Source organism: Coturnix japonica, chromosome 5 (assembly GCF_001577835.2).
Source record: "Coturnix japonica isolate 7356 chromosome 5, Coturnix japonica 2.1, whole genome shotgun sequence".
Taxonomy (NCBI): Eukaryota; Metazoa; Chordata; class Aves; order Galliformes; family Phasianidae; genus Coturnix; species Coturnix japonica.
In genome coordinates this window covers 24,603,764-24,612,723 of record NC_029520.1, presented here as the reverse complement: position 1 = coordinate 24,612,723, position 8,960 = coordinate 24,603,764, and positions in this window count along the sequence as shown.

Here is an 8,960-nt window from a genome sequence, read left to right as displayed (position 1 = left end):
GGAAAAACTCAAGATGCCCTGAAAACTGTATTAAACTTAAAAGGAAATATTTGAACAAGTTGGTTATGGTGAGTATAGTACCTGATTTTGAAGCGAGGCTTATCAGGCAGAACTGGGGAGTAAAGAAATTACAGGTGACAATGGAGTTTAGTTCCAGTGTCTGCACTTCGATATTTAAGAAAGAGTCCAGAAAAGAGCCATGGAACTGATGAGTATTTTAGGAAACCTCTGTTTTCAGCAAAGGATTAGAGTAACTTGGTCTATTAACCAAGAACAGACCACAATAAATGGAGAAATAGCTGTCAAGACAGAAGATTTCTTTTGGTTACAGTAGCCGCCTGTGCAATCTAGCAGGAAAAAAATTACATCAAGATCTGATGATTAGAATCTGAAAGAAGACAGACTTGGTAAGACAAAATAATGATGGTAATCAGCCCCTGGAATAAACCATCAAAAACCTTGGGAGACTTTAAGTCAGGACCCAAGTCTTCATAAATAAATTTCAGAGCTTGAATAAAAATAAGAAACTGTAATCACAGACCACCAGTTAAGACTGCATTACCTGTTTTACAGAGGAGATTAGAACAGATGACTGCAATAGCTCATTCTCGCTTTCAAAACTGTGAATGTGAAATGTGGTACATTAAGCAATATTACTGCTTGCAAACAGTTCTGGTTGTGCGCTGAAAAATGACAAATCCAAAACACTCGTTGCTTACTGTTGGCTTGTTGTTGTTTCTGTGACACTATTTGCCTTTTGATCTTTTGATTTGACAAGTGCCCTACAAATCTGCATTATAAATATTAAGGAGGTCGTATGAGCAACTTTATAACCTATGTTTATGTTGATATTTTCATTTTGGAGGAAAAGTATTGATTTTCTTTCTGTTCCATCAATATATATTTGGTTAATATAAGTTATGGGAATAATGAGAAAAAGACAAGGTCACATTTTGATATCAGGCCCATCCTTGTCTTACCTTCTGGTTTCAGATGAATTCCTCATACGCTGCATCTGACCTCGGCACGACAAAAACCTAGAAAGTTGCAGACTTGGCAGATTTGCTGACAAGCTCCAAGAAAATCTGTCCCATATGCCCACATACTTCATTATTACGTGCACAGCTCTCTGAATTTATGCAAGAAGGGTTTTGCAAGTCCATCTTTGTGGACGTTGTGTCTTCCTGACTTTAGCTAGAGCAGATGAAGCCACAGTAATGAACAATCAGGCTGCACACTACTCTGTTCTCTGCATGGATTCAGGACCAGATGTGCCACTGCCACTCAGGTTTGTTTCCTTACACCTGTACTGCTGTGGCCCTGCTGTAGCAGTGCTGTTTTTCACATGGGTTCCAACCATCAGCTCAGCTTCCCAGAAGTTGCACCAGCCCCATCTACAACCATCCGTTGCTTCCTCCCTCAAGTGCAAATGTACTGTTTATACTGTAGTATTTTCCTTTTACTTCCTCATCCAAGACACCTCTTTCCTTCAGCTTTTCCTTTTTCCACGCTATCTTTGTTCTTTCTTATTCTCACTGCCACTGATTTCAAAGTTCCTTCCATGGGGCATCTGCTGCTCTTGACACCATTGATTCTCTGTTTTCAAAATCCTTGTAGAAATTATATTTGCTCCTTTCCCTAACTAGTATTTAACTGCTGTTTGTCTCCATACCATCCAGCGTTTTAAATAAACGTTGGACTGGAAAAAAAGAAAAATTACTTTCATCTTCCACTTCCAACATCCATCAGGACTGTATCTCTGGTTTAAATAGGAGTCACATATAGGAAAATTTTTATATATGACATTATGAAGGAGGGGTTGATATATGAAGACAGGAAGCTCGTAGCTGCAGTCCAAGACAAAGGAATTTCCAGCTTGAGATACTCATGGCCGCAACTTCCCACGTCTCTCTGACAGCATGTGCTGTACTATACAGTGAGTTTCATACTCTGATCTTCCAAGGCGACTGTAGGGTAAGGAAAGAGGATCATGAATGTAGCTTAAAACTGTCCTCTTTTTCTTGAGAAATTTGGAAATGCTGCATAGAAACTAACTTGTTTTACCTGGCTTATTCTGGCCAATAGGCACAGGGCAGGCAGGAACAAGGTCAAATCTCAAAACGTGATAGAAAATTCAAAAGCCAAGAGCGCAGCCAAAATCTCCTCAACAATAGAAAGGCGCCTTTTCCTGAGCTGCCAGGACATTGCTGCTCCAGGCTAAGGCATTATTATAGTGACAGCTGGGCTCAGACAAGCTGGCCCATAAAGGCTGCTCTTCAGGCTCTCCGCAGGGTGATACAAAGTAATATCAACTGTGCTCAACAGCTTACAGGAAAATAAATACCTTTAAAATCAGTATTACAGTGTGTTGCGGGAATCACCATACAAATGCTAACTTTCAGCAGTGAAATCCTCAGCGAGCTTCGATTAAGCAGGGATGGTGCTAATCTCTACGTGTCTACACTTGGGACCTTATATTTGCAGCATCGCATGGCTCCTCTGAATGAGTCTGAAAGCTCTGCATAGAGCCAGGCTCACTTGAACTTCTCTCTGCAGGATGAAGCAATGATGTTTCTTCACTTAAGGCTCATTTAAGCTTCCACTGCACTGCACGCAGCATTATACTGATACCACACTGTACTGGCCACCTTCCATCACTGCAGCGTCCTGGGAGATGGATCTGGCCTGGAAAGCTGCTTGGGTTGCAACAAAAGAACAAAGCTGAGAACCCCACAATGCGAACTGCAGGCCTGGAGTAACACACAGATGGTAAGCCTGCAACCATGCTGTCTGGGGCTTTGCGCTCACCAGAGCTCACAAATTTATTTCTAGCAAATCTGGGATTGTGTGTCCTCAAGAAAACCCCACGTGCTGCTTAAGGATGATGAATGTTGGGGATATAGCAAGATGCATTCCTTTTTTTAGAGCCTGTCTCCCTGTTTCTGCCTCCTTGTGAGCAGATCAGCTATCCATGTGCAAAATGGCCTTAAAGATCTCCAGTTTACACTGCAGCTTGCACTCGAGCACTTCTGTAGACATAAGAATCCCTGTGTTCAGCCATGGATCTGTCTCTGGGACAAAAGGATCCATCTGCTCAGCTGTGCACTGCAGCACACTCAGCACGTTGGGACAGAAAGAACAGCAAGCAGACTAAGTACATCCAACTGGAAAAGTAAATGGGAATGCATTTGCACTGAAATCTGACCCAGGACCCACAGCCGAAATTCCAAACTCAGTAACAGCACAAGAGCATTAAAGATCAGGAGAGTGAAACACCTTCATCTCACCTCTTCCAAAGATAGCACAGCCGGCTGAATGGCAGGACCTCCTGATGCACCAGAGGAGCGGCTAAGTGCTCACTTAGCAGAGAGCACCATTTACTGCATTGCTGACCACACACCCTGAGTCAGCCTGTGTTTCCTCGGGGCTGCTCACTTGGACACCACCACGGTTTGCAGAGGTATGTGAGAACAGGCAGGAGAAGCACACAGCCCTTCTGCTGCCATCAGTGCAGCCAGCTGTGTTCTGATGTCCTGTCCAGAGAACAACATTCTGCTCACAGCCAGGCACGACAAAGTAGCCTATTACCATACTCTTCACCTTGACAGAGAACAATAATACCAGATGCCACACAGAGACCACTCACAGAAGCCCTGGTTTTTAAAGGTTTAGCCAAACCAGGAACTTTCCAGACACCTGTGCTTGTTGTGAGATCTTAACTCCTTCACATGTTGATGGGATGGGTCTCAGAGGGGCAGCTGCTCTCCCAGCAGGTCTGTTTGCTCTGTGAAATGAGCGCTCACAGCTTTACTCCTGCAGTTCAGCTGTAAGGTGGGTAAGCTGTAAGTGATTAGAAGCATGAATGTCCCCATGTGATCCTACTCTTCATTTTTAATCCCATAAACAGTGATAGGGTTGAACCATCAAGCTGAGAGGGATGTTTCTTTAAGCTTAGGTGTAGCTGGATGCACACTTGATCCTGCCTACCTGTTATTGTGGAAGAATGCAGCTGAATGAGAGTTACAGCCATACATGCGAAGTAAGCCCAGTGGTTCTGGGGTTAGTTATGTTAGTAATTGGTGAGTTAGGAAAAATGCACACTTGTCCTGGAAAGTGGTCACAACCCCTGCCTGATCCTGCAGGTGTAAGCAGGGTGTATAACCAGAGCTGCCTGTCTCTTCTGAGCACCAGCCATCCAGGATACATGGAGTGTCAGTGAATTTTGGGATGCCTTTAATGTTCTTCAGTAATCCATGATCCAGTCATACTTGCAGGCAATTGGGCTTGATTCATACTCAGCTGATTTCCTCCTCACTCCTGTACAGATTTGAAGTCGAGTATCCTGCTATACACCTCATCCAGTGCCATGGTCCTTACCAGCCTCGAGCTGCTTGCCTTTCACCTGGGCAGTCCCTTATTCCCCATTAATACTGCACAGCGTGCAGTGCATCAGTGGTCCAGAAATGAGAGCTGAGTGACTTCACCTTCAGAAAGCACCTGAGCAGGTGTCCTGCCAGCAACAGCAGGAGGGCGATGCACAGAGACACAGCCCTTGATGCTGTGGTATAACATGGAGCAGTCCTGCTCATCTTCCCAGGGCAGCAACAGCTGGGCGAGGAGAGAGACAGTCTGCTTCCTTCCATAGGGTCTCAGGAAACCTTTGTTCTGAGCTCAGATCTAGGTCACTGCTAATACAAAAACCCCTCACTGTGCTTTTTGTATGGTGTAGATGTACCTTTGGAACTAGGACAGGCTTGGATGCTGGTAGATAAGGTAAAGGAAAAATGAGGGCCGAAAGATACAGGAATGCCTACTTTGTAATTCTCAGTACTTGCCTGCTAAGGAAGATGTATTTTTTTTCCCACAAATCTACTCCTTTTGCACACAACTGAGGAACAAACCTCACTACCCTCCAGTTCGGTCTGAGCACAGTGCAGGAGCTCTTCCAGAGTTCCAGGGATGGCCCAACAGATTGTAACTGCAGCCTGCAGGTGGCCTGTCACCATAGATGCTAAGAGATTAAAAGGGTCTCTCAAATTTCAGGGCAACATTCTCTTCCCTTCTGGTGCAGCTGAACAGTCCTACAAATCAGAGAACTCGTTCTTAATTTAAGTGCAAAAAAAAACCAAAGCCACTTGAAATGATGACATGGGTTTGATCTGGCCCCCAGAGCCAAGGCTCTCAAGCAGCACTCTGCCATCATCTTGAAATCATCATCATCATCATCATCATGAAAATGGAGGAATCCAGTGTGTTAAAAGCAGTCTGCAACACCCATCCTCACTCTGAGCAGCCGTTCTGTTTTACCATCTACCTCTTAATATTCTTCCTCAGCAAATATTTCTGTGACAAAGATGCTGCTCATCCACATGCCTAACGAATGGCTTGTCACAAATACGCTCTTGTTTGCCTGCAAACATCTCTGTTGGCTGTTTTTCCTCGGTGCCAGGATCCCTCTCTCCAGCAGGCAGGCGGCAGTGACCGGTGACCAGTCGCACACATGGCCCAGGCTGCATGGAAACATGCACCAGGGACACGACGAGCAAAGCGCTTTGTGTCTGAGGAACACTTGTAAACAAAGGAGCTCCAGCACTAAAAGAAATCAACTGCACCAAATGACATGGAGAGATCAAAGGAATATGCTCTGAGGTGGCAACCCCTTCTTGCATATGATTTTATTTCCCTTTCCTCTCTTCTTTAGATGTAACTACATGTGACAATCTCCCAAGCAAAGAATTTCAGAGGCTTCTCTGCCTTTGTTTTCCCAGGTCTTTCAGAAGCTCCATCTCTTCTTTTCCCCATAGGTAGACTAAAGGCTGTGGTGCAGAGCTTTACATACGATTTGGAAATAAATAATGGATGATTGACTAAGCTGGTGACAGACTTTAGCAGCAGCAGCTGTGTGTGCTGGAGGCTGAGGGCAGCCTGGGTATTCTCTTTCCAGCTGAATGGCGGCAGGCAGGAGGAATCTCTTCCCCCATTCACAGGGACTCAGCACCACTTTCATCACAACCTGGTTTGGGTTCATCTGGGGAGCTCTGAGGCTTCTGGTTTGGTCCTCGAGCTGTCCATAAAGACTTGGTGGGACAACTCTCACACCACCACCAGTCCTATCAAAGTCAGTGCGTGGACAAGGAGTGTTCCTGTTCATTGCAGGGGGAGTTGGGCTAGATGGCCTTTAAGGGTCCCTTCCAACTCAAGCGATTCTATGATTCCATTCTATGATTTTGTGATTTAGATGTGAGACCTCACAGGGGCCCTAAAAGTGGTAACTGGTAAAAAGCTAACCAGAACCAGAAATGATACAGCACATTCACACCCAGCTAGAACAGTGCAGCCATAAAGACAGGTGCTCTGCCTGCTTAGCTCATACTCTGTTCTTTACAGCACTGTCCGGAAATGTGAGGAATCTGCCCTATGTCTGTCTGTCAATTAATCACCCACTTGGGCAGAGACAAACCACTGCAGCCAAGAGAAGGTCGGAGGATCTGGTGGCTCTGTGCCCAGCATCTTTCTCTATATTTACGGTCTCACCCAGCAGAGCATCTCCCCGCTGCAAAAGGGACCACACCAAGACAATGCTTTTCAGGTAGGCTATGAGCAGGAAATTATGGTTTAGTGAGTCACAGATCCTAAAATACCACTATGAGGCATGTGGCTGCTGCAGAATAATAACAATAATAAAGCAATGCGAGCGTACACATTCTGAATGCGTGAGGAAATCCTCCACGTGTGGAGGAGGAGAGACAGGCACACCCAGGCAGCTGCCGGCTCTGCTGCACCTAGGGGCAAGCAGACAGACACACAGACAGACAGTCAGCACACCCCAGCCAGCACAGAATGAGACAGATAAGCACTGTGCTGCTGCGGACAAAACCTCACCAGCAGGCACAGGAGCTGACACTGACCAACGCCGTGACCTCATCCCATGGCACACAGCTGAGGGCTACGAACCTGCCTTGCTTTATTTATCTGAATGCATGCCTCACTTCTCAGCACAGCACACCTATGTGGTACGCAGACCTGCTCTTTCTGGTGCTGTCAGGTTTTCAAGCTGGGTGCCAATAGAGGTGCTGGTCATCCCCAAGAGCGGCCAGTGCGGTGCCCCCAGACTGATGCTGCAATGTTTCTCAAGCATCTTAGTGCAACCAGCGCATTGCTCAGTTCCTCTCCAGGAGGATGGGGCCGATGGACTACTCTGACCTTTGCCACCTGACCTACGCAAACCTGACCACAGCTTTACATCATCTGCATGGGAGATCCAGTTGGACAAGAAACAGCAAACAGTCAGACACTGCTGCTACCACCTACTTTGGGATGTATGCAGTTGTGACTTCCCTCTTCACAGCCACTGCAATCTGGCAGGAAGAGAGGTTGGACATTTCTGGAAGAATGACAGGATGGAAAACTCATCTGGGTGCTTAAGCAGCACTTGGGACTAAGCCTCAGAGCAGTACACCCAGTACAGTCCATACTAATTAGAGCACTTGCTTTCACTATTATTCCGTGACCTCCTCCATCCCCACATGCACCCATAATGGCATAATGAGCACTGCCAGAATTTGATGTAGGAGAAACTTCAGCTTTACACAGCTTGCCTCAGTCACCCGCTGAAGAGCAGTTAACAAAGGAGGAAATCTCAAAGATTTCCTTAAAGGCTAATGCACAGGAAGGAAGAGAAGGCAGGGTCCCCTATGTCTCAGAGCCCTGAGACTGTGTATGTTCGTGGGCTCATGCAAACCAAGCCCAGGTCCCAGCCATGCTGCTGCACCCTGCTAAAAGCCCACCCCCTCCTCATTTGTACACTGCTTAGTGCCTGCAACATTCCCTTTTCCCCCCTGGCAATGTCAGATCTCCAGCGCAGGTGACACACTGTGTCCTTGTGATTCTCCTGAGCAGGAATCAATATCGGTAAGATGAAACCTCTGGAGTTCTGTGATCTTACCTTGAGCAATGTGATGAGCAGGAGGACAAAGCGTGGCCCAGCAGGAACGTTCCTTCCTTAATTTTTAGATCCCACACATCGATTCTATTCTGACTGTTGCTGCCCTCCTTGCCTCGCTGGACTTCCCAACCTCCAGACCATGCATGCTTGGAGCACAAGTGTCTGTCTTATCTTGTGTTTGGTACAGGGTACCCGAGATCACTGAGCATCTGTTTGCAGGAAACGAGGCTTTACGGGGACAGGTCTGCTGGGTCACCTGTGAATCAGAGCACGTGAAATCAGCTAATTGTGGCTGAGTATCTTAGCTCTAATTATCAAAATAATGCTTTTACCACAGGTACGGTGCCACCCGCTTCTCTGTGACACTCCCCAACATGTCCGCATTCAAAGCTGAAGCCATGGCTTTAGTGATGCCCAGAGGCCTGGAGCAACCCCACAGCACCAGGCCTCAAGCACTGCCCGCTCAGGAGTCACCCAGCCACAATCTGCACACCCACATGCACCCCCAGAACGGGGCTGTTCTCTGGTGCCATGCCACAAGGCCACATGTATCTCACAGGGAGAACTGGGCCTCCATTTTGAAGCTTCCTTGCGGTTGCAGAGCTCGAGCACACCGCCCCACGCCTGCACCTCCTACATGGGAGGGTTACATGGGTGATGAAAACGCCTCTCTGTGTTTTCATCCACCTTCTGCTTTTACAGCATGCAGGGTGACCCACAAAGCACCCTGGAGCCATGGTGCACCCACAGGACACGGACCCACCTGAGCTGTGTGTGTCTGGTGCTGATGCGATGCTCTCACTGTGTGTGTGTGGGGCACTCCCACAGATCCCCAAACCCGGCAGTGTCCTGCCTGTCACTGGGCATACACACATTTGTCAAAAAAATGTTAAAATCCGACTCGGGAAAATTGAAGCCCCCCCGAGGGGCGGGTGCCGGGGGCTGCGGAGCCGCCGGGCCACGGCTTCGGTGCCCTCATGAAGGCGCAGCCACCTGCTGCCCGGCGGCACGCAGC